Here is a 23947-nt window from a genome sequence, read left to right as displayed (position 1 = left end):
TAATAATTTGTAAAAAATATATATTATCAATATAATTTGATTAGGATGATGTATTTGAGTAAAATCAATTTGATTTATTTTCTTATTTGGTTTTTTCTTTGCATTAGTTAGAAATTAGTTTACAAATATATCTTTTTCTCTTTTTTGTTAGAAATTATAAATTTTGGCAAATTTGTTCGGGTAGACCCGACCCGGATCCGAGACTCGCCGGGTCCGGATCCGGAACACCGAATAAAAGACCCGTCGGGTAAACGGGTCGGATCCGGGTCCGGGTCCGGAATAATGAATTCCGGCCCGGACCCGGCCCGTTGACACCCCTAGGTGACCCCCTGGGAAATCCTCGTGTTGCACCCCTCCCTTTTTTGTTTCGAAATCCAAATTTCCCCTTCGTTCTTTATGCTGTAGTAATTTAGTTCCGTCGGAACGATTGCTTTATATTTTGCTTCTCATCGAAGCATGAAGGCGGATCTGAAGGCGCGAGACAAGTCAGGAACGGTACGGCTGGATCGAAGCCCGGATCGTCGGTCAAAGTTGTCGGCGCAAATGTATAAGCGCAAGCGTGAAGGATCAATTTCAGGATAATTGAGAGTTGCGCGACGAGGGAAAAAAAAATGGTGCAAATCAACAAGAAAAAAATGTAAAAGTAAATAAATAAAAGGATGAGGGGAAATTCTTGAATTGACGCTTAAAATGAATTCGGGTCCAGAAAAGCCACACTGCTTCACAGGACGGGGCAGTTTAAAAGAATAAAGCGAAAGGAACATGGCGGGTGCGATCATACCAGCACTAATGCACCGGATCCCATCAGAACTTCGAAGTTAAGCGTGCTTGGGCGACAGTAGTACTAGGATGGGTGACCCTAGGCCGGTCAACGGGTTGGGTCTACACCCGGATCCGGATCGGATCCCTGAAATTTTTGCGGGTATGGGTAGGGATTTAATTCCGTTATCCGGATCCGGATCCGTTTTTTCAAACAAAAAAACGGGTCGGATACGGAATATAGTATTCCGACCCGTATTAGACCCGGATCCGGATATAAATGATTTAATAATTTGTAAAAAATATATATTATCAATATAATTTGATTAGGATGATGTATTTGAGTAAAATCAATTTGATTTATTTTCTTATTTGGTTTTTTCTTTGCATTAGTTAGAAATTAGTTTACAAATATATCTTTTTCTCTTTTTTGTTAGAAATTATAAATTTTGGCAAATTTGTTCGGGTAGACCCGACCCGGATCCGAGACTCGCCGGGTCCGGATCCGGAACACCGAATAAAAGACCCGTCGGGTAAACGGGTCGGATCCGGGTCCGGGTCCGGAATAATGAATTCCGGCCCGGACCCGGCCCGTTGACACCCCTAGGTGACCCCCTGGGAAATCCTCGTGTTGCACCCCTCCCTTTTTTGTTTCGAAATCCAAATTTCCCCTTCGTTCTTTATGCTGTAGTAATTTAGCTCCGTCGGAACGATTGCTTTATATTTTGCTTCTCATCGAAGCATGAAGGCGGATCTGAAGGCGCGAGACAAGTCAGGAACGGTACGGCTGGATCGAAGCCCGGATCGTCGGTCAAAGTTGTCGGCGCAAATGTATAAGCGCAAGCGTGAAGGATCAATTTCAGGATAATTGAGAGTTGCGCGACGAGGGAAAAAAAAATGGTGCAAATCAACAAGAAAAAAATGTAAAAGTAAATAAATAAAAGGATGAGGGGAAATTCTTGAATTGACGCTTAAAATGAATTCGGGTCCAGAAAAGCCACACTGCTTCACAGGACGGGGCAGTTTAAAAGAATAAAGCGAAAGGAACATGGCGGGTGCGATCATACCAGCACTAATGCACCGGATCCCATCAGAACTTCGAAGTTAAGCGTGCTTGGGCGACAGTAGTACTAGGATGGGTGACCCTAGTATCAATATAATTTGATTAGGATGATGTATTTGAGTAAAATCAATTTGATTTATTTTCTTATTTGGTTTTTTCTTTGCATTAGTTAGAAATTAGTTTACAAATATATCTTTTTCTCTTTTTTGTTAGAAATTATAAATTTTGGCAAATTTGTTCGGATAGACCCGACCCGGATCCGAGACTCGCCGGGTCCGGATCCGGAACACCGAATAAAAGACCCGTCGGGTAAACGGGTCGGATCCGGGTCCGGGTCCGGAATAATGAATTCCGGCCCGGACCCGGCCCGTTGACACCCCTAGGTGACCCCCTGGGAAATCCTCGTGTTGCACCCCTCCCTTTTTTGTTTCGAAATCCAAATTTCCCCTTCGTTCTTTATGCTGTAGTAATTTAGTTCCGTCGGAACGATTGCTTTATATTTTGCTTCTCATCGAAGCATGAAGGCGGATCTGAAGGCGCGAGACAAGTCAGGAACGGTACGGCTGGATCGAAGCCCGGATCGTCGGTCAAAGTTGTCGGCGCAAATGTATAAGCGCAAGCGTGAAGGATCAATTTCAGGATAATTGAGAGTTGCGCGACGAGGGAAAAAAAAATGGTGCAAATCAACAAGAAAAAAATGTAAAAGTAAATAAATAAAAGGATGAGGGGAAATTCTTGAATTGACGCTTAAAATGAATTCGGGTCCAGAAAAGCCACACTGCTTCACAGGACGGGGCAGTTTAAAAGAATAAAGCGAAAGGAACATGGCGGGTGCGATCATACCAGCACTAATGCACCGGATCCCATCAGAACTTCGAAGTTAAGCGTGCTTGGGCGACAGTAGTACTAGGATGGGTGACCCTAGGCCGGTCAACGGGTTGGGTCTACACCCGGATCCGGATCGGATCCCTGAAATTTTTGCGGGTATGGGTAGGGATTTAATTCCGTTATCCGGATCCGGATCCGTTTTTTCAAACAAAAAAACGGGTCGGATACGGAATATAGTATTCCGACCCGTATTAGACCCGGATCCGGATATAAATGATTTAATAATTTGTAAAAAATATATATTATCAATATAATTTGATTAGGATGATGTATTTGAGTAAAATCAATTTGATTTATTTTCTTATTTGGTTTTTTCTTTGCATTAGTTAGAAATTAGTTTACAAATATATCTTTTTCTCTTTTTTGTTAGAAATTATAAATTTTGGCAAATTTGTTCGGGTAGACCCGACCCGGATCCGAGACTCGCCGGGTCCGGATCCGGAACACCGAATAAAAGACCCGTCGGGTAAACGGGTCGGATCCGGGTCCGGGTCCGGAATAATGAATTCCGGCCCGGACCCGGCCCGTTGACACCCCTAGGTGACCCCCTGGGAAATCCTCGTGTTGCACCCCTCCCTTTTTTGTTTCGAAATCCAAATTTCCCCTTCGTTCTTTATGCTGTAGTAATTTAGCTCCGTCGGAACGATTGCTTTATATTTTGCTTCTCATCGAAGCATGAAGGCGGATCTGAAGGCGCGAGACAAGTCAGGAACGGTACGGCTGGATCGAAGCCCGGATCGTCGGTCAAAGTTGTCGGCGCAAATGTATAAGCGCAAGCGTGAAGGATCAATTTCAGGATAATTGAGAGTTGCGCGACGAGGGAAAAAAAAATGGTGCAAATCAACAAGAAAAAAATGTAAAAGTAAATAAATAAAAGGATGAGGGGAAATTCTTGAATTGACGCTTAAAATGAATTCGGGTCCAGAAAAGCCACACTGCTTCACAGGACGGGGCAGTTTAAAAGAATAAAGCGAAAGGAACATGGCGGGTGCGATCATACCAGCACTAATGCACCGGATCCCATCAGAACTCCGAAGTTAAGCGTGCTTGGGCGAGAGTAGTACTAGGATGGGTGACCCCCTGGGAAGTCCTCGTGTTGCACCCCTCCCTTTTTTGTTTCGAAATCCAAATTTCCCCTTCGTTCTTTATGCTGTAGTAATTTAGCTCCGTCGGAACGATTGCTTTATATTTTGCTTCTTATCGAAGCATGAAGGCGGATCTGAAAGCGCGAGACAAGTCAGGAACGGTACGGCTGGATCGAAGCCCGGATCGTCGGTCAATGTTGTCGGCGCAAATGTATAAGCGCAAGCGTGAAGGATCAATTTCAGGATAATTGAGAGTTGTGCGACGAGTGAAAAAAAAGGTGCAAAGCAACAAGAAAAAAATATAAAAGTAAATAAATAAAAGGATGAGAGGAAATTCATGAATTGACGCTTAGAATGAATTCGGGTCCAGAAAAGCCAAACTGCTTCACAGGACGTGGCAGTTTAAAAGAATAAAGCGAAAGGAAAATGGCGGGTGCGATCATACTAGCACTAATGCACCGGATCCCATCAGAACTTCGAAGTTAAGCGTGCTTGGGCGACAGTAGTACTAGGATGGGTGACCCTAGGCCGGTCAACGGGTTGGGTCTACACCCGGATCCGGATCGGATCCCTGAAATTTTTGCGGGTATGGGTAGGGATTTAATTCCGTTATCCGGATCCGGATCCGTTTTTTCAAACAAAAAAACGGGTCGGATACGGAATATAGTATTCCGACCCGTATTAGACCCGGATCCGGATATAAATGATTTAATAATTTGTAAAAAATATATATTATCAATATAATTTGATTAGGATGATGTATTTGAGTAAAATCAATTTGATTTATTTTCTTATTTGGTTTTTTCTTTGCATTAGTTAGAAATTAGTTTACAAATATATCTTTTTCTCTTTTTTGTTAGAAATTATAAATTTTGGCAAATATGTTCGGGTAGACCCGACCCGGATCCGAGACTCGCCGGGTCCGGATCCGGAACACCGAATAAAAGACCCGTCGGGTAAACGGGTCGGATCCGGGTCCGGGTCCGGAATAATGAATTTCGGCCCGGACCCGGCCCGTTGACACCCCTAGGTGACCCCCTGGGAAATCCTCGTGTTGCACCCCTCCCTTTTTTGTTTCGAAATCCAAATTTTCCCTTCGTTCTTTATGCTGTAGTAATTTAGCTCCGTCGGAACGATTGCTTTATATTTTGCTTCTCATCGAAGCATGAAGGCGGATCTGAAGGCGCGAGACAAGTCAGGAACGGTACGGCTGGATCGAAGCCCGGATCGTCGGTCAAAGTTGTCGGCGCAAATGTATAAGCGCAAGCGTGAAGGATCAATTTCAGGATAATTGAGAGTTGCGCGACGAAGGAAAAAAAAATGGTGCAAATCAACAAGAAAAAAATGTAAAAGTAAATAAATAAAAGGATGAGGGGAAATTCTTGAATTGACGCTTAAAATGAATTCGGGTCCAGAAAAGCCACACTGCTTCACAGGACGGGGCAGTTTAAAAGAATAAAGCGAAAGGAACATGGCGGGTGCGATCATACCAGCACTAATGCACCGGATCCCATCAGAACTCCGAAGTTAAGCGTGCTTGGGCGAGAGTAGTACTAGGATGGGTGACCCCCTGGGAAGTCCTCGTGTTGCACCCCTCCCTTTTTTGTTTCGAAATCCAAATTTCCCCTTCGTTCTTTATGCTGTAGTAATTTAGCTCCGTCGGAACGATTGCTTTATATTTTGCTTCTTATCGAAGCATGAAGGCGGATCTGAAGGCGCGAGACAAGTCAGGAACGGTACGGCTGGATCGAAGCCCGGATCGTCGGTCAATGTTGTCGGCGCAAATGTATAAGCGCAAGCGTGAAGGATCAATTTCAGGATAATTGAGAGTTGTGCGACGAGTGAAAAAAAAGGTGCAAAGCAACAAGAAAAAAATATAAAAGTAAATAAATAAAAGGATGAGAGGAAATTCATGAATTGACGCTTAGAATGAATTCGGGTCCAGAAAAGCCAAACTGCTTCACAGGACGTGGCAGTTTAAAAGAATAAAGCGAAAGGAACATGGCGGGTGCGATCATACCAGCACTAATGCACCGGATCCCATCAGAACTCCGAAGTTAAGCGTGCTTGGGCGACAGTAGTACTAGGATGGGTGACCCTAGGCCTGTCAACGGGTCGGGTCTAGACCCGGATCCGGATCGGATCCCTGAAATTTTTTCGGGTATGGGTAGGGATTTAATTCCGTTATCCGGATCCGGATCCGTTTTTTCAAACAAAAAAACGGGTCGGATACGGAATATAGTATTCCGACCCATATTAGACCCGGATCCGGATATAAATGATTTAATAATTTATAAAAAATATATATTATCAATATAATTTGATTAGGATGATGTATTTGAGTAAAATCAATTTGATTTATTTTCTTATTTGGTTTTTTCTTTGCATTAGTTAGAAATTAGTTTACAAATATATCTTTTTCTCTTTTTTGTTAGAAATTATAAATTTTGGCAAATTTGTTCGGGTAGACCCGACCCGGATCCGAGACTCGCCGGGTCCGGATCCGGAACACAGAATAAAAGACCCGTCGGGTAAACGGGTCGGATCCGGGTCCGGGTCCGGAATAATGAATTCCGGCCCGGACCCGGCCCGTTGACACCCCTAGGTGACCCCCTGGGAAATCCTCGTGTTGCACCCCTCCCTTTTTTGTTTCGAAATCCAAATTTCCCCTTCGTTCTTTATGCTGTAGTAATTTAGCTCCGTCGGAACGATTGCTTTATATTTTGCTTCTCATCGAAGCATGAAGGCGGATCTGAAGGCGCGAGACAAGTCAGGAACGGTACGGCTGGATCGAAGCCCGGATCGTCGGTCAAAGTTGTCGGCGCAAATGTATAAGCGCAAGCGTGAAGGATCAATTTCAGGATAATTGAGAGTTGTGCGACGAGTGAAAAAAAAGGTGCAAAGCAACAAGAAAAAAATATAAAAGTAAATAAATAAAAGGATGAGAGGAAATTCATGAATTGACGCTTAGAATGAATTCGGGTCCAGAAAATCCAAACTGCTTCACAGGACGTGGCAGTTTAAAAGAATAAAGCGAAAGGAACATGGCGGGTGCGATCATACCAGCACTAATGCACCGGATCCCATCAGAACTCCGAAGTTAAGCGTGCTTGGGCGACAGTAGTACTAGGATGGGTGACCCTAGGCCTGTCAACGGGTCGGGTCTAGACCCGGATCCGGATCGGATCCCTGAAATTTTTTCGGGTATGGGTAGGGATTTAATTCCGTTATCCGGATCCGGATCCGTTTTTTCAAACAAAAAAACGGGTCGGATACGGAATATAGTTTTCCGACCCGTATTAGACCCGGATCCGGATATAAATGATTTAATAATTTGTAAAAAATATATATTATCAATATAATTTGATTAGGATGATGTATTTGAGTAAAATCAATTTGATTTATTTTCTTATTTGGTTTTTTCTTTGCATTAGTTAGAAATTAGTTTACAAATATATCTTTTTCTCTTTTTTGTTAGAAATTATAAATTTTGGCAAATATGTTCGGGTAGACCCGACCCGGATCCGAGACTCGCCGGGTCCGGATCCGGAACACCGAATAAAAGACCCGTCGGGTAAACGGGTCGGATCCGGGTCCGGGTCCGGAATAATGAATTTCGGCCCGGACCCGGCCCGTTGACACCCCTAGGTGACCCCCTGGGAAATCCTCGTGTTGCACCCCTCCCTTTTTTGTTTCGAAATCCAAATTTTCCCTTCGTTCTTTATGCTGTAGTAATTTAGCTCCGTCGGAACGATTGCTTTATATTTTGCTTCTCATCGAAGCATGAAGGCGGATCTGAAGGCGCGAGACAAGTCAGGAACGGTACGGCTGGATCGAAGCCCGGATCGTCGGTCAAAGTTGTCGGCGCAAATGTATAAGCGCAAGCGTGAAGGATCAATTTCAGGATAATTGAGAGTTGCGCGACGAAAGAAAAAAAATGGTGCAAATCAACAAGAAAAAAATGTAAAAGTAAATAAATAAAAGGATGAGGGGAAATTCTTGAATTGACGCTTAAAATGAATTCGGGTCCAGAAAAGCCACACTGCTTCACAGGACGGGGCAGTTTAAAAGAATAAAGCGAAAGGAACATGGCGGGTGCGATCATACCAGCACTAATGCACCGGATCCCATCAGAACTCCGAAGTTAAGCGTGCTTGGGCGAGAGTAGTACTAGGATGGGTGACCCCCTGGGAAGTCCTCGTGTTGCACCCCTCCCTTTTTTGTTTCGAAATCCAAATTTCCCCTTCGTTCTTTATGCTGTAGTAATTTAGCTCCGTCGGAACGATTGCTTTATATTTTGCTTCTTATCGAAGCATGAAGGCGGATCTGAAGGCGCGAGACAAGTCAGGAACGGTACGGCTGGATCGAAGCCCGGATCGTCGGTCAATGTTGTCGGCGCAAATGTATAAGCGCAAGCGTGAAGGATCAATTTCAGGATAATTGAGAGTTGTGCGACGAGTGAAAAAAAAGGTGCAAAGCAACAAGAAAAAAATATAAAAGTAAATAAATAAAAGGATGAGAGGAAATTCATGAATTGACGCTTAGAATGAATTCGGGTCCAGAAAAGCCAAACTGCTTCACAGGACGTGGCAGTTTAAAAGAATAAAGCGAAAGGAACATGGCGGGTGCGATCATACCAGCACTAATGCACCGGATCCCATCAGAACTCCGAAGTTAAGCGTGCTTGGGCGACAGTAGTACTAGGATGGGTGACCCTAGGCCTGTCAACGGGTCGGGTCTAGACCCGGATCCGGATCGGATCCCTGAAATTTTTTCGGGTATGGGTAGGGATTTAATTCCGTTATCCGGATCCGGATCCGTTTTTTCAAACAAAAAAACGGGTCGGATACGGAATATAGTATTCCGACCCGTATTAGACCCGGATCCGGATATAAATGATTTAATAATTTATAAAAAATATATATTATCAATATAATTTGATTAGGATCATGTATTTGAGTAAAATCAATTTGATTTATTTTCTTATTTGGTTTTTTCTTTGCATTAGTTAGAAATTAGTTTACAAATATATCTTTTTCTCTTTTTTGTTAGAAATTATAAATTTTGGCAAATTTGTTCGGGTAGACCCGACCCGGATCCGAGACTCGCCGGGTCCGGATCCGGAACACAGAATAAAAGACCCGTCGGGTAAACGGGTCGGATCCGGGTCCGGGTCCGGAATAATGAATTCCGGCCCGGACCCGGCCCGTTGACACCCCTAGGTGACCCCCTGGGAAATCCTCGTGTTGCACCCCTCCCTTTTTTGTTTCGAAATCCAAATTTCCCCTTCGTTCTTTATGCTGTAGTAATTTACCTCCGTCGGAACGATTGCTTTATATTTTGCTTCTCATCGAAGCATGAAGGCGGATCTGAAGGCGCGAGACAAGTCAGGAACGGTACGGCTGGATCGAAGCCCGGATCGTCGGTCAAAGTTGTCGGCGCAAATGTATAAGCGCAAGCGTGAAGGATCAATTTCAGGATAATTGAGAGTTGCGCGACGAGGGAAAAAAAAATGGTGCAAATCAACAAGAAAAAAATGTAAAAGTAAATAAATAAAAGGATGAGGGGAAATTCTTGAATTGACGCTTAAAATGAATTCGGGTCCAGAAAAGCCACACTGCTTCACAGGACGGGGCAGTTTAAAAGAATAAAGCGAAAGGAACATGGCGGGTGCGATCATACCAGCACTAATGCACCGGATCCCATCAGAACTCCGAAGTTAAGCGTGCTTGGGCGAGAGTAGTACTAGGATGGGTGACCCCCTGGGAAGTCCTCGTGTTGCACCCCTCCCTTTTTTGTTTCGAAATCCAAATTTCCCCTTCGTTCTTTATGCTGTAGTAATTTAGCTCCGTCGGAACGATTGCTTTATATTTTGCTTCTTATCGAAGCATGAAGGCGGATCTGAAGGCGCGAGACAAGTCAGGAACGGTACGGCTGGATCGAAGCCCGGATCGTCGGTCAATGTTGTCGGCGCAAATGCATAAGCGCAAGCGTGAAGGATCAATTTCAGGATAATTGAGAGTTGTGCGACGAGGGAAAAAAAAGGTGCAAAGCAACAAGAAAAAAATATAAAAGTAAATAAATAAAAGGATGAGAGGAAATTCATGAATTGACGCTTAGAATGAATTCGGGTCCAGAAAAGCCAAACTGCTTCACAGGACGTGGCAGTTTAAAAGAATAAAGCGAAAGGAACATGGCGGGTGCGATCATACCAGCACTAATGCACCGGATCCCATCAGAACTCCGAAGTTAAGCGTGCTTGGGCGACAGTAGTACTAGGATGGGTGACCCTAGGCCTGTCAACGGGTCGGGTCTAGACCCGGATCCGGATCGGATCCCTGAAATTTTTTCGGGTATGGGTAGGGATTTAATTCCGTTATCCGGATCCGGATCCGTTTTTTCAAACAAAAAAACGGGTCGGATACGGAATATAGTATTCCGACCCGTATTAGACCCGGATCCGGATATAAATGATTTAATAATTTATAAAAAATATATATTATCAATATAATTTTATTAGGATGATGTATTTGAGTAAAATCAATTTGATTTATTTTCTTATTTGGTTTTTTCTTTGAATTAGTTAGAAATTAGTTTACAAATATATCTTTTTCTCTTTTTTGTTAGAAATTATAAATTTTGGCAAATTTGTTCGGGTAGACCCGACCCGGATCCGAGACTCGCCGGGTCCGGATCCGGAACACAGAATAAAAGACCCGTCGGGTAAACGGGTCGGATCCGGGTCCGGGTCCGGAATAATGAATTCCGGCCCGGACCCGGCCCGTTGACACCCCTAGGTGAGCCCCTGGGAAATCCTCGTGTTGCACCCCTCCCTTTTTTGTTTCGAAATCCAAATTTCCCCTTCGTTCTTTATGCTGTAGTAATTTAGCTCCGTCGGAACGATTGCTTTATATTTTGCTTCTCATCGAAGCATGAAGGCGGATCTGAAGGCGCGAGACAAGTCAGGAACGGTACGGCTGGATCGAAGCCCGGATCGTCGGTCAAAGTTGTCGGCGCAAATGTATAAGCGCAAGCGTGAAGGATCAATTTCAGGATAATTGAGAGTTGCGCGACGAGGGAAAAAAAAAATGGTGCAAATCAACAAGAAAAAAATGTAAAAGTAAATAAATAAAAGGATGAGGGGAAATTCTTGAATTGACGCTTAAAATGAATTCGGGTCCAGAAAAGCCACACTGCTTCACAGGACGGGGCAGTTTAAAAGAATAAAGCGAAAGGAACATGGCGGGTGCGATCATACCAGCACTAATGCACCGGATCCCATCAGAACTCCGAAGTTAAGCGTGCTTGGGCGAGAGTAGTACTAGGATGGGTGACCCCCTGGGAAGTCCTCGTGTTGCACCCCTCCCTTTTTTGTTTCGAAATCCAAATTTCCCCTTCGTTCTTTATGCTGTAGTAATTTAGCTCCGTCGGAACGATTGCTTTATATTTCGCTTCTTATCGAAGCATGAAGGCGGATCTGAAGGCGCGAGACAAGTCAGGAACGGTACGGCTGGATCGAAGCCCGGATCGTCGGTCAATGTTGTCGGCGCAAATGTATAAGCGCAAGCGTGAAGGATCAATTTCAGGATAATTGAGAGTTGTGCGACGAGTGAAAAAAAAGGTGCAAAGCAACAAGAAAAAAATATAAAAGTAAATAAATAAAAGGATGAGAGGAAATTCATGAATTGACGCTTAGAATGAATTCGGGTCCAGAAAAGCCAAACTGCTTCACAGGACGTGGCAGTTTAAAAGAATAAAGCGAAAGGAACATGGCGGGTGCGATCATACCAGCACTAATGCACCGGATCCCATCAGAACTTCGAAGTTAAGCGTGCTTGGGCGACAGTAGTACTAGGATGGGTGACCCTAGGCCGGTCAACGGGTCGGGTCTAGACCCGGATCCGGATCGGATCCCTGAAATTTTTGCGGGTATGGGTAGGGATTTAATTCCGTTATCCGTATCCGGATCCGTTTTTTCAAACAAAAAAACGGGTCGGATACGGAATATAGTATTCCGACCCGTATTAGACCCGGATCCGGATATAAATGATTTAATAATTTATAAAAAATATATATTATCAATATAATTTGATTAGGATCATGTATTTGAGTAAAATCAATTTGATTTATTTTCTTATTTGGTTTTTTCTTTGCATTAGTTAGAAATTAGTTTACAAATATATCTTTTTCTCTTTTTTGTTAGAAATTATAAATTTTGGCAAATTTGTTCGGGTAGACCCGACCCGGATCCGAGACTCGCCGGGTCCGGATCCGGAACACAGAATAAAAGACCCGTCGGGTAAACGGGTCGGATCCGGGTCCGGGTCCGGAATAATGAATTCCGGCCCGGACCCGGCCCGTTGACACCCCTAGGTGACCCCCTGGGAAATCCTCGTGTTGCACCCCTCCCTTTTTTGTTTCGAAATCCAAATTTCCCCTTCGTTCTTTATGCTGTAGTAATTTAGCTCCGTCGGAACGATTGCTTTATATTTTGCTTCTCATCGAAGCATGAAAGCGGATCTGAAGGCGCGAGACAAGTCAGGAACGGTACGGCTGGATCGAAGCCCGGATCGTCGGTCAAAGTTGTCGGCGCAAATGTATAAGCGCAAGCGTGAAGGATCAATTTCAGGATAATTGAGAGTTGCGCGACGAGGGAAAAAAAAATGGTGCAAATCAACAAGAAAAAAATGTAAAAGTAAATAAATAAAAGGATGAGGGGAAATTCTTGAATTGACGCTTAAAATGAATTCGTGTCCAGAAAAGCCACACTGCTTCACAGGACGGGGCAGTTTAAAAGAATAAAGCGAAAGGAACATGGCGGGTGCGATCATACCAGCACTAATGCACCGGATCCCATCAGAACTCCGAAGTTAAGCGTGCTTGGGCGAGAGTAGTACTAGGATGGGTGACCCCCTGGGAAGTCCTCGTGTTGCACCCCTCCCTTTTTTGTTTCGAAATCCAAATTTCCCCTTCGTTCTTTATGCTGTAGTAATTTAGCTCCGTCGGAACGATTGCTTTATATTTTGCTTCTTATCGAAGCATGAAGGCGGATCTGAAGGCGCGAGACAAGTCAGGAACGGTACGGCTGGATCGAAGCCCGGATCGTCGGTCAATGTTGTCGGCGCAAATGCATAAGCGCAAGCGTGAAGGATCAATTTCAGGATAATTGAGAGTTGTGCGACGAGGGAAAAAAAAGGTGCAAAGCAACAAGAAAAAAATATAAAAGTAAATAAATAAAAGGATGAGAGGAAATTCATGAATTGACGCTTAGAATGAATTCGGGTCCAGAAAAGCCAAACTGCTTCACAGGACGTGGCAGTTTAAAAGAATAAAGCGAAAGGAACATGGCGGGTGCGATCATACCAGCACTAATGCACCGGATCCCATCAGAACTCCGAAGTTAAGCGTGCTTGGGCGACAGTAGTACTAGGATGGGTGACCCTAGGCCTGTCAACGGGTCGGGTCTAGACCCGGATCCGGATCGGATCCCTGAAATTTTTTCGGGTATGGGTAGGGATTTAATTCCGTTATCCGGATCCGGATCCGTTTTTTCAAACAAAAAAACGGGTCGGATACGGAATATAGTATTCCGACCCGTATTAGACCCGGATCCGGATATAAATGATTTAATAATTTATAAAAAATATATATTATCAATATAATTTTATTAGGATGATGTATTTGAGTAAAATCAATTTGATTTATTTTCTTATTTGGTTTTTTCTTTGCATTAGTTAGAAATTAGTTTACAAATATATCTTTTTCTCTTTTTTGTTAGAAATTATAAATTTTGGCAAATTTGTTCGGGTAGACCCGACCCGGATCCGAGACTCGCCGGGTCCGGATCCGGAACACAGAATAAAAGACCCGTCGGGTAAACGGGTCGGATCCGGGTCCGGGTCCGGAATAATGAATTCCGGCCCGGACCCGGCCCGTTGACACCCCTAGGTGACCCCCTGGGAAATCCTCGTGTTGCACCCCTCCCTTTTTTGTTTCGAAATCCAAATTTCCCCTTCGTTCTTTATGCTGTAGTAATTTAGCTCCGTCGGAACGATTGCTTTATATTTTGCTTCTCATCGAAGCATGAAGGCGGATCTGAAGGCGCGAGACAAGTCAGGAACGGTACGGCTGGATCGAAGCCCGGATCGTCGGTCAAAGTTGTCGGCGCAAATGTATAAGCGCAAGCGTGAAGGATCAATTTCAGGATAATTGAGAGTTGCGCGACGAGGGAAAAAAAAAATGGTGCAAATCAACAAGAAAAAAATGTAAAAGTAAATAAATAAAAGGATGAGGGGAAATTCTTGAATTGACGCTTAAAATGAATTCGGGTCCAGAAAAGCCACACTGCTTCACAGGACGGGGCAGTTTAAAAGAATAAAGCGAAAGGAACATGGCGGGTGCGATCATACCAGCACTAATGCACCGGATCCCATCAGAACTCCGAAGTTAAGCGTGCTTGGGCGAGAGTAGTACTAGGATGGGTGACCCCCTGGGAAGTCCTCGTGTTGCACCCCTCCCTTTTTTGTTTCGAAATCCAAATTTCCCCTTCGTTCTTTATGCTGTAGTAATTTAGCTCCGTCGGAACGATTGCTTTATATTTCGCTTCTTATCGAAGCATGAAGGCGGATCTGAAGGCGCGAGACAAGTCAGGAACGGTACGGCTGGATCGAAGCCCGGATCGTCGGTCAATGTTGTCGGCGCAAATGTATAAGCGCAAGCGTGAAGGATCAATTTCAGGATAATTGAGAGTTGTGCGACGAGTGAAAAAAAAGGTGCAAAGCAACAAGAAAAAAATATAAAAGTAAATAAATAAAAGGATGAGAGGAAATTCATGAATTGACGCTTAGAATGAATTCGGGTCCAGAAAAGCCAAACTGCTTCACAGGACGTGGCAGTTTAAAAGAATAAAGCGAAAGGAACATGGCGGGTGCGATCATACCAGCACTAATGCACCGGATCCCATCAGAACTTCGAAGTTAAGCGTGCTTGGGCGACAGTAGTACTAGGATGGGTGACCCTAGGCCGGTCAACGGGTCGGGTCTAGACCCGGATCCGGATCGGATCCCTGAAATTTTTGCGGGTATGGGTAGGGATTTAATTCCGTTATCCGTATCCGGATCCGTTTTTTCAAACAAAAAAACGGGTCGGATACGGAATATAGTATTCCGACCCGTATTAGACCCGGATCCGGATATAAATGATTTAATAATTTATAAAAAATATATATTATCAATATAATTTGATTAGGATCATGTATTTGAGTAAAATCAATTTGATTTATTTTCTTATTTGGTTTTTTCTTTGCATTAGTTAGAAATTAGTTTACAAATATATCTTTTTCTCTTTTTTGTTAGAAATTATAAATTTTGGCAAATTTGTTCGGGTAGACCCGACCCGGATCCGAGACTCGCCGGGTCCGGATCCGGAACACAGAATAAAAGACCCGTCGGGTAAACGGGTCGGATCCGGGTCCGGGTCCGGAATAATGAATTCCGGCCCGGACCCGGCCCGTTGACACCCCTAGGTGACCCCCTGGGAAATCCTCGTGTTGCACCCCTCCCTTTTTTGTTTCGAAATCCAAATTTCCCCTTCGTTCTTTATGCTGTAGTAATTTAGCTCCGTCGGAACGATTGCTTTATATTTTGCTTCTCATCGAAGCATGAAGGCGGATCTGAAGGCGCGAGACAAGTCAGGAACGGTACGGCTGGATCGAAGCCCGGATCGTCGGTCAAAGTTGTCGGCGCAAATGTATAAGCGCAAGCGTGAAGGATCAATTTCAGGATAATTGAGAGTTGCGCGACGAGGGAAAAAAAAATGGTGCAAATCAACAAGAAAAAAATGTAAAAGTAAATAAATAAAAGGATGAGGGGAAATTCTTGAATTGACGCTTAAAATGAATTCGGGTCCAGAAAAGCCACACTGCTTCACAGGACGGGGCAGTTTAAAAGAATAAAGCGAAAGGAACATGGCGGGTGCGATCATACCAGCACTAATGCACCGGATCCCATCAGAACTCCGAAGTTAAGCGTGCTTGGGCGAGAGTAGTACTAGGATGGGTGACCCCCTGGGAAGTCCTCGTGTTGCACCCCTCCCTTTTTTGTTTCGAAATCCAAATTTCCCCTTCGTTCTTTATGCTGTAGTAATTTAGCTCCGTCGGAACGATTGCTTTATATTTTGCTTCTTATCGAAGCATGAAGGCGGATCTGAAGGCGCGAGACAAGTCAGGAACGGTACGGCTGGATCGAAGCCCGGATCGTCGGTCAATGTTGTCGGCGCAAATGCATAAGCGCAAGCGTGAAGGATCAATTTCAGGATAATTGAGAGTTGTGCGACGAGGGAAAAAAAAGGTGCAAAGCAACAAGAAAAAAATATAAAAGTAAATAAATAAAAGGATGAGAGGAAATTCATGAATTGACGCTTAGAATGAATTCGGGTCCAGAAAAGCCAAACTGCTTCACAGGACGTGGCAGTTTAAAAGAATAAAGCGAAAGGAACATGGCGGGTGCGATCATACCAGCACTAATGCACCGGATCCCATCAGAACTCCGAAGTTAAGCGTGCTTGGGCGACAGTAGTACTAGGATGGGTGACCCTAGGCCTGTCAACGGGTCGGGTCTAGACCCGGATCCGGATCGGATCCCTGAAATTTTTTCGGGTATGGGTAGGGATTTAATTCCGTTATCCGGATCCGGATCCGTTTTTTCAAACAAAAAAACGGGTCGGATACGGAATATAGTATTCCGACCCGTATTAGACCCGGATCCGGATATAAATGATTTAATAATTTATAAAAAATATATATTATCAATATAATTTTATTAGGATGATGTATTTGAGTAAAATCAATTTGATTTATTTTCTTATTTGGTTTTTTCTTTGCATTAGTTAGAAATTAGTTTACAAATATATCTTTTTCTCTTTTTTGTTAGAAATTATAAATTTTGGCAAATTTGTTCGGGTAGACCCGACCCGGATCCGAGACTCGCCGGGTCCGGATCCGGAACACAGAATAAAAGACCCGTCGGGTAAACGGGTCGGATCCGGGTCCGGGTCCGGAATAATGAATTCCGGCCCGGACCCGGCCCGTTGACACCCCTAGGTGAGCCCCTGGGAAATCCTCGTGTTGCACCCCTCCCTTTTTTGTTTCGAAATCCAAATTTCCCCTTCGTTCTTTATGCTGTAGTAATTTAGCTCCGTCGGAACGATTGCTTTATATTTTGCTTCTCATCGAAGCATGAAGGCGGATCTGAAGGCGCGAGACAAGTCAGGAACGGTACGGCTGGATCGAAGCCCGGATCGTCGGTCAAAGTTGTCGGCGCAAATGTATAAGCGCAAGCGTGAAGGATCAATTTCAGGATAATTGAGAGTTGCGCGACGAGGGAAAAAAAAAATGGTGCAAATCAACAAGAAAAAAATGTAAAAGTAAATAAATAAAAGGATGAGGGGAAATTCTTGAATTGACGCTTAAAATGAATTCGGGTCCAGAAAAGCCACACTGCTTCACAGGACGGGGCAGTTTAAAAGAATAAAGCGAAAGGAACATGGCGGGTGCGATCATACCAGCACTAATGCACCGGATCCCATCAGAACTCCGAAGTTAAGCGTGCTTGGGCGAGAGTAGTACTAGGATGGGTGACCCCCTGGGAAGTCCTCGTGTTGCACCCCTCCCTTTTTTGTTTCGAAATCCAAATTTCCCCTTCGTTCTTTATGCTGTAGTAATTTAGCTCCGTCGGAACGATTGCTTTATATTTCGCTTCTTATCGAAGCATGAAGGCGGATCTGAAGGCGCGAGACAAGTCAGGAACGGTACGGCTGGATCGAAGCCCGGATCGTCGGTCAATGTTGTCGGCGCAAATGTATAAGCGCAAGCGTGAAGGATCAATTTCAGGATAATTGAGAGTTGTGCGACGAGTGAAAAAAAAGGTGCAAAGCAACAAGAAAAAAATATAAAAGTAAATAAATAAAAGGATGAGAGGAATTCATGAATTGACGCTTAGAATGAATTCGGGTCCAGAAAAGCCAAACTGCTTCACAGGACGTGGCAGTTTAAAAGAATAAAGCGAAAGGAACATGGCGGGTGCGATCATACCAGCACTAATGCACCGGATCCCATCAGAACTTCGAAGTTAAGCGTGCTTGGGCGACAGTAGTACTAGGATGGGTGACCCTAGGCCGGTCAACGGGTCGGGTCTAGACCCGGATCCGGATCGGATCCCTGAAATTTTTGCGGGTATGGGTAGGGATTTAATTCCGTTATCCGTATCCGGATCCGTTTTTTCAAACAAAAAAACGGGTCGGATACGGAATATAGTATTCCGACCCGTATTAGACCCGGATCCGGATATAAATGATTTAATAATTTATAAAAAATATATATTATCAATATAATTTGATTAGGATCATGTATTTGAGTAAAATCAATTTGATTTATTTTCTTATTTGGTTTTTTCTTTGCATTAGTTAGAAATTAGTTTACAAATATATCTTTTTCTCTTTTTTGTTAGAAATTATAAATTTTGGCAAATTTGTTCGGGTAGACCCGACCCGGATCCGAGACTCGCCGGGTCCGGATCCGGAACACAGAATAAAAGACCCGTCGGGTAAACGGGTCGGATCCGGGTCCGGGTCCGGAATAATGAATTCCGGCCCGGACCCGGCCCGTTGACACCCCTAGGTGACCCCCTGGGAAATCCTCGTGTTGCACCCCTCCCTTTTTTGTTTCGAAATCCAAATTTCCCCTTCGTTCTTTATGCTGTAGTAATTTAGCTCCGTCGGAACGATTGCTTTATATTTTGCTTCTCATCGAAGCATGAAAGCGGATCTGAAGGCGCGAGACAAGTCAGGAACGGTACGGCTGGATCGAAGCCCGGATCGTCGGTCAAAGTTGTCGGCGCAAATGTATAAGCGCAAGCGTGAAGGATCAATTTCAGGATAATTGAGAGTTGCGCGACGAGGGAAAAAAAAATGGTGCAAATCAACAAGAAAAAAATGTAAAAGTAAATAAATAAAAGGATGAGGGGAAATTCTTGAATTGACGCTTAAAATGAATTCGTGTCCAGAAAAGCCACACTGCTTCACAGGACGGGGCAGTTTAAAAGAATAAAGCGAAAGGAACATGGCGGGTGCGATCATACCAGCACTAATGCACCGGATCCCATCAGAACTCCGAAGTTAAGCGTGCTTGGGCGAGAGTAGTACTAGGATGGGTGACCCCCTGGGAAGTCCTCGTGTTGCACCCCTCCCTTTTTTGTTTCGAAATCCAAATTTCCCCTTCGTTCTTTATGCTGTAGTAATTTAGCTCCGTCGGAACGATTGCTTTATATTTTGCTTCTTATCGAAGCATGAAGGCGGATCTGAAGGCGCGAGACAAGTCAGGAACGGTACGGCTGGATCGAAGCCCGGATCGTCGGTCAATGTTGTCGGCGCAAATGCATAAGCGCAAGCGTGAAGGATCAATTTCAGGATAATTGAGAGTTGTGCGACGAGGGAAAAAAAAGGTGCAAAGCAACAAGAAAAAAATATAAAAGTAAATAAATAAAAGGATGAGAGGAAATTCATGAATTGACGCTTAGAATGAATTCGGGTCCAGAAAAGCCAAACTGCTTCACAGGACGTGGCAGTTTAAAAGAATAAAGCGAAAGGAACATGGCGGGTGCGATCATACCAGCACTAATGCACCGGATCCCATCAGAACTCCGAAGTTAAGCGTGCTTGGGCGACAGTAGTACTAGGATGGGTGACCCTAGGCCTGTCAACGGGTCGGGTCTAGACCCGGATCCGGATCGGATCCCTGAAATTTTTTCGGGTATGGGTAGGGATTTAATTCCGTTATCCGGATCCGGATCCGTTTTTTCAAACAAAAAAACGGGTCGGATACGGAATATAGTATTCCGACCCGTATTAGACCCGGATCCGGATATAAATGATTTAATAATTTATAAAAAATATATATTATCAATATAATTTTATTAGGATGATGTATTTGAGTAAAATCAATTTGATTTATTTTCTTATTTGGTTTTTTCTTTGCATTAGTTAGAAATTAGTTTACAAATATATCTTTTTCTCTTTTTTGTTAGAAATTATAAATTTTGGCAAATTTGTTCGGGTAGACCCGACCCGGATCCGAGACTCGCCGGGTCCGGATCCGGAACACAGAATAAAAGACCCGTCGGGTAAACGGGTCGGATCCGGGTCCGGGTCCGGAATAATGAATTCCGGCCCGGACCCGGCCCGTTGACACCCCTAGGTGACCCCCTGGGAAATCCTCGTGTTGCACCCCTCCCTTTTTTGTTTCGAAATCCAAATTTCCCCTTCGTTCTTTATGCTGTAGTAATTTAGCTCCGTCGGAACGATTGCTTTATATTTTGCTTCTCATCGAAGCATGAAGGCGGATCTGAAGGCGCGAGACAAGTCAGGAACGGTACGGCTGGATCGAAGCCCGGATCGTCGGTCAAAGTTGTCGGCGCAAATGTATAAGCGCAAGCGTGAAGGATCAATTTCAGGATAATTGAGAGTTGCGCGACGAGGGAAAAAAAAAATGGTGCAAATCAACAAGAAAAAAATGTAAAAGTAAATAAATAAAAGGATGAGGGGAAATTCTTGAATTGACGCTTAAAATGAATTCGGGTCCAGAAAAGCCACACTGCTTCACAGGACGGGGCAGTTTAAAAGAATAAAGCGAAAGGAACATGGCGGGTGCGATCATACCAGCACTAATGCACCGGATCCCATCAGAACTCCGAAGTTAAGCGTGCTTGGGCGAGAGTAGTTCTAGGATGGGTGACCCCCTGGGAAGTCCTCGTGTTGCACCCCTCCCTTTTTTGTTTCGAAATCCAAATTTCCCCTTCGTTCTTTATGCTGTAGTAATTTAGCTCCGTCGGAACGATTGCTTTATATTTCGCTTCTTATCGAAGCATGAAGGCGGATCTGAAGGCGCGAGACAAGTCAGGAACGGTACGGCTGGATCGAAGCCCGGATCGTCAGTCAATGTTGTCGGCGCAAATGTATAAGCGCAAGCGTGAAGGATCAATTTCAGGATAATTGAGAGTTGTGCGACGAGTGAAAAAAAAGGTGCAAAGCAACAAGAAAAAAATATAAAAGTAAATAAATAAAAGGATGAGAGGAAATTCATGAATTGACGCTTAGAATGAATTCGGGTCCAGAAAAGCCAAACTGCTTCACAGGACGTGGCAGTTTAAAAGAATAAAGCGAAAGGAACATGGCGGGTGCGATCATACCAGCACTAATGCACCGGATCCCATCAGAACTTCGAAGTTAAGCGTGCTTGGGCGACAGTAGTACTAGGATGGGTGACCCTAGGCCGGTCAACGGGTCGGGTCTAGACCCGGATCCGGATCGGATCCCTGAAATTTTTGCGGGTATGGGTAGGGATTTAATTCCGTTATCCGTATCCGGATCCGTTTTTTCAAACAAAAAAACGGGTCGGATACGGAATATAGTATTCCGACCCGTATTAGACCCGGATCCGGATATAAATGATTTAATAATTTATAAAAAATATATATTATCAATATAATTTGATTAGGATCATGTATTTGAGTAAAATCAATTTGATTTATTTTCTTATTTGGTTTTTTCTTTGCATTAGTTAGAAATTAGTTTACAAATATATCTTTTTCTCTTTTTTGTTAGAAATTATAAATTTTGGCAAATTTGTTCGGGTAGACCCGACCCGGATCCGAGACTCGCCGGGTCCGGATCCGGAACACAGAATAAAAGACCCGTCGGGTAAACGGGTCGGATCCGGGTCCGGGTCCGGAATAATGAATTCCGGCCCGGACCCGGCCCGTTGACACCCCTAGGTGACCCCCTGGGAAATCCTCGTGTTGCACCCCTCCCTTTTTTGTTTCGAAATCCAAATTTCCCCTTCGTTCTTTATGCTGTAGTAATTTAGCTCCGTCGGAACGATTGCTTTATATTTTGCTTCTCATCGAAGCATGAAGGCGGATCTGAAGGCGCGAGACAAGTCAGGAACGGTACGGCTGGATCGAAGCCCGGATCGTCGGTCAAAGTTGTCGGCGCAAATGTATAAGCGCAAGCGTGAAGGATCAATTTCAGGATAATTGAGAGTTGCGCGACGAGGGAAAAAAAAATGGTGCAAATCAACAAGAAAAAAATGTAAAAGTAAATAAATAAAAGGATGAGGGGAAATTCTTGAATTGACGCTTAAAATGAATTCGTGTCCAGAAAAGCCACACTGCTTCACAGGACGGGGCAGTTTAAAAGAATAAAGCGAAAGGAACATGGCGGGTGCGATCATACCAGCACTAATGCACCGGATCCCATCAGAACTCCGAAGTTAAGCGTGCTTGGGCGAGAGTAGTACTAGGATGGGTGACCCCCTGGGAAGTCCTCGTGTTGCACCCCTCCCTTTTTTGTTTCGAAATCCAAATTTCCCCTTCGTTCTTTATGCTGTAGTAATTTAGCTCCGTCGGAACGATTGCTTTATATTTTGCTTCTTATCGAAGCATGAAGGCGGATCTGAAGGCGCGAGACAAGTCAGGAACGGTACGGCTGGATCGAAGCCCGGATCGTCGGTCAATGTTGTCGGCGCAAATGCATAAGCGCAAGCGTGAAGGATCAATTTCAGGATAATTGAGAGTTGTGCGACGAGGGAAAAAAAAGGTGCAAAGCAACAAGAAAAAAATATAAAAGTAAATAAATAAAAGGATGAGAGGAAATTCATGAATTGACGCTTAGAATGAATTCGGGTCCAGAAAAGCCAAACTGCTTCACAGGACGTGGCAGTTTAAAAGAATAAAGCGAAAGGAACATGGCGGGTGCGATCATACCAGCACTAATGCACCGGATCCCATCAGAACTCCGAAGTTAAGCGTGCTTGGGCGACAGTAGTACTAGGATGGGTGACCCTAGGCCTGTCAACGGGTCGGGTCTAGACCCGGATCCGGATCGGATCCCTGAAATTTTTTCGGGTATGGGTAGGGATTTAATTCCGTTATCCGGATCCGGATCCGTTTTTTCAAACAAAAAAACGGGTCGGATACGGAATATAGTATTCCGACCCGTATTAGACCCGGATCCGGATATAAATGATTTAATAATTTATAAAAAATATATATTATCAATATAATTTGATTAGGATGATGTATTTGAGTAAAATCAATTTGATTTATTTTCTTATTTGGTTTTTTCTTTGCATTAGTTAGAAATTAGTTTACAAATATATCTTTTTCTCTTTTTTGTTAGAAATTATAAATTTTGGCAAATTTGTTCGGGTAGACCCGACCCGGATCCGAGACTCGCCGGGTCCGGATCCGGAACACAGAATAAAAGACCCGTCGGGTAAACGGGTCGGATCCGGGTCCGGGTCCGGAATAATGAATTCCGGCCCGGACCCGGCCCGTTGACACCCCTAGGTGACCCCCTGGGAAATCCTCGTGTTGCACCCCTCCCTTTTTTGTTTCGAAATCCAAATTTCCCCTTCGTTCTTTATGCTGTAGTAATTTAGCTCCGTCGGAACGATTGCTTTATATTTTGCTTCTCATCGAAGCATGAAGGCGGATCTGAAGGCGCGAGACAAGTCAGGAACGGTACGGCTGGATCGAAGCCCGGATCGTCGGTCAAAGTTGTCGGCGCAAATGTATAAGCGCAAGCGTGAAGGATCAATTTCAGGATAATTGAGAGTTGCGCGACGAGGGAAAAAAAAAATGGTGCAAATCAACAAGAAAAAAATGTAAAAGTAAATAAATAAAAGGATGAGGGGAAATTCTTGAATTGACGCTTAAAATGAATTCGGGTCCAGAAAAGCCACACTGCTTCACAGGACGGGGCAGTTTAAAAGAATAAAGCGAAAGGAACATGGCGGGTGCGATCATACCAGCACTAATGCACCGGATCCCATCAGAACTCCGAAGTTAAGCGTGCTTGGGCGAGAGTAGTACTAGGATGGGTGACCCCCTGGGAAGTCCTCGTGTTGCACCCCTCCCTTTTTTGTTTCGAAATCCAAATTTCCCCTTCGTTCTTTATGCTGTAGTGATTTAGCTCCGTCGGAACGATTGCTTTTTATTTTGCTTCTTATCGAAGCATGAAGGCGGATCTGAAGGCGCGAGACAAGTCAGGAACGGTACGGCTGGATCGAAGCCCGGATCGTCGGTCAATGTTGTCGGCG

General features: G+C 44.1%; 13 non-coding genes and 15 pseudogenes across 13 annotated transcripts; all 28 read left to right on the top strand.

Annotated features, from left to right (window-relative positions):
- The first annotated feature begins 767 nt into the window (after positions 1-767).
- On the top strand, positions 768-885 carry LOC140020078 (5S ribosomal RNA; annotated as a pseudogene).
- A 1766-nt stretch (positions 886-2651) lies between these two features.
- On the top strand, positions 2652-2769 carry LOC140020077 (5S ribosomal RNA; annotated as a pseudogene).
- Positions 2770-3696: 927 nt separating this feature from the next.
- Positions 3697-3815, top strand: LOC140020838 (5S ribosomal RNA). The gene has a single exon (XR_011824808.1). It is a non-coding gene; the product is annotated as a 5S ribosomal RNA (ribosomal RNA).
- A 411-nt stretch (positions 3816-4226) lies between these two features.
- Positions 4227-4344, top strand: LOC140020629 (5S ribosomal RNA; annotated as a pseudogene).
- A 927-nt stretch (positions 4345-5271) lies between these two features.
- On the top strand, positions 5272-5390 carry LOC140020837 (5S ribosomal RNA). Its single transcript, XR_011824807.1, has one exon. It is a non-coding gene; the product is annotated as a 5S ribosomal RNA (ribosomal RNA).
- Positions 5391-5801: 411 nt separating this feature from the next.
- LOC140018868 (5S ribosomal RNA) lies at positions 5802-5919 on the top strand (annotated as a pseudogene).
- A 925-nt stretch (positions 5920-6844) lies between these two features.
- Positions 6845-6962, top strand: LOC140018867 (5S ribosomal RNA; annotated as a pseudogene).
- A 926-nt stretch (positions 6963-7888) lies between these two features.
- On the top strand, positions 7889-8007 carry LOC140020836 (5S ribosomal RNA). The gene has a single exon (XR_011824806.1). It is a non-coding gene; the product is annotated as a 5S ribosomal RNA (ribosomal RNA).
- A 411-nt stretch (positions 8008-8418) lies between these two features.
- On the top strand, positions 8419-8536 carry LOC140018866 (5S ribosomal RNA; annotated as a pseudogene).
- A 927-nt stretch (positions 8537-9463) lies between these two features.
- LOC140020835 (5S ribosomal RNA) lies at positions 9464-9582 on the top strand. The gene has a single exon (XR_011824805.1). It is a non-coding gene; the product is annotated as a 5S ribosomal RNA (ribosomal RNA).
- Positions 9583-9993: 411 nt separating this feature from the next.
- LOC140018865 (5S ribosomal RNA) lies at positions 9994-10111 on the top strand (annotated as a pseudogene).
- Positions 10112-11039: 928 nt separating this feature from the next.
- Positions 11040-11158, top strand: LOC140020834 (5S ribosomal RNA). Its single transcript, XR_011824804.1, has one exon. It is a non-coding gene; the product is annotated as a 5S ribosomal RNA (ribosomal RNA).
- A 411-nt stretch (positions 11159-11569) lies between these two features.
- LOC140019686 (5S ribosomal RNA) lies at positions 11570-11687 on the top strand (annotated as a pseudogene).
- A 927-nt stretch (positions 11688-12614) lies between these two features.
- On the top strand, positions 12615-12733 carry LOC140020833 (5S ribosomal RNA). The gene has a single exon (XR_011824803.1). It is a non-coding gene; the product is annotated as a 5S ribosomal RNA (ribosomal RNA).
- A 411-nt stretch (positions 12734-13144) lies between these two features.
- LOC140018863 (5S ribosomal RNA) lies at positions 13145-13262 on the top strand (annotated as a pseudogene).
- A 928-nt stretch (positions 13263-14190) lies between these two features.
- LOC140020831 (5S ribosomal RNA) lies at positions 14191-14309 on the top strand. Its single transcript, XR_011824801.1, has one exon. It is a non-coding gene; the product is annotated as a 5S ribosomal RNA (ribosomal RNA).
- Positions 14310-14720: 411 nt separating this feature from the next.
- LOC140019685 (5S ribosomal RNA) lies at positions 14721-14838 on the top strand (annotated as a pseudogene).
- Positions 14839-15765: 927 nt separating this feature from the next.
- On the top strand, positions 15766-15884 carry LOC140020830 (5S ribosomal RNA). Its single transcript, XR_011824800.1, has one exon. It is a non-coding gene; the product is annotated as a 5S ribosomal RNA (ribosomal RNA).
- A 411-nt stretch (positions 15885-16295) lies between these two features.
- Positions 16296-16413, top strand: LOC140018862 (5S ribosomal RNA; annotated as a pseudogene).
- A 928-nt stretch (positions 16414-17341) lies between these two features.
- Positions 17342-17460, top strand: LOC140020829 (5S ribosomal RNA). Its single transcript, XR_011824799.1, has one exon. It is a non-coding gene; the product is annotated as a 5S ribosomal RNA (ribosomal RNA).
- Positions 17461-17870: 410 nt separating this feature from the next.
- LOC140019684 (5S ribosomal RNA) lies at positions 17871-17988 on the top strand (annotated as a pseudogene).
- A 927-nt stretch (positions 17989-18915) lies between these two features.
- On the top strand, positions 18916-19034 carry LOC140020828 (5S ribosomal RNA). The gene has a single exon (XR_011824798.1). It is a non-coding gene; the product is annotated as a 5S ribosomal RNA (ribosomal RNA).
- Positions 19035-19445: 411 nt separating this feature from the next.
- LOC140018860 (5S ribosomal RNA) lies at positions 19446-19563 on the top strand (annotated as a pseudogene).
- A 928-nt stretch (positions 19564-20491) lies between these two features.
- LOC140017827 (5S ribosomal RNA) lies at positions 20492-20610 on the top strand. The gene has a single exon (XR_011824133.1). It is a non-coding gene; the product is annotated as a 5S ribosomal RNA (ribosomal RNA).
- Positions 20611-21021: 411 nt separating this feature from the next.
- Positions 21022-21139, top strand: LOC140019682 (5S ribosomal RNA; annotated as a pseudogene).
- A 927-nt stretch (positions 21140-22066) lies between these two features.
- Positions 22067-22185, top strand: LOC140020827 (5S ribosomal RNA). Its single transcript, XR_011824797.1, has one exon. It is a non-coding gene; the product is annotated as a 5S ribosomal RNA (ribosomal RNA).
- Positions 22186-22596: 411 nt separating this feature from the next.
- On the top strand, positions 22597-22714 carry LOC140018859 (5S ribosomal RNA; annotated as a pseudogene).
- A 928-nt stretch (positions 22715-23642) lies between these two features.
- LOC140020826 (5S ribosomal RNA) lies at positions 23643-23761 on the top strand. Its single transcript, XR_011824796.1, has one exon. It is a non-coding gene; the product is annotated as a 5S ribosomal RNA (ribosomal RNA).
- The last annotated feature ends 186 nt before the right edge of the window (positions 23762-23947 follow it).

Source organism: Coffea arabica, chromosome 11c (genome assembly GCF_036785885.1).
Source record: "Coffea arabica cultivar ET-39 chromosome 11c, Coffea Arabica ET-39 HiFi, whole genome shotgun sequence".
Taxonomy (NCBI): domain Eukaryota; kingdom Viridiplantae; phylum Streptophyta; class Magnoliopsida; order Gentianales; family Rubiaceae; genus Coffea; species Coffea arabica.
This window is presented reverse-complemented; position numbering and strand designations above follow the sequence as displayed.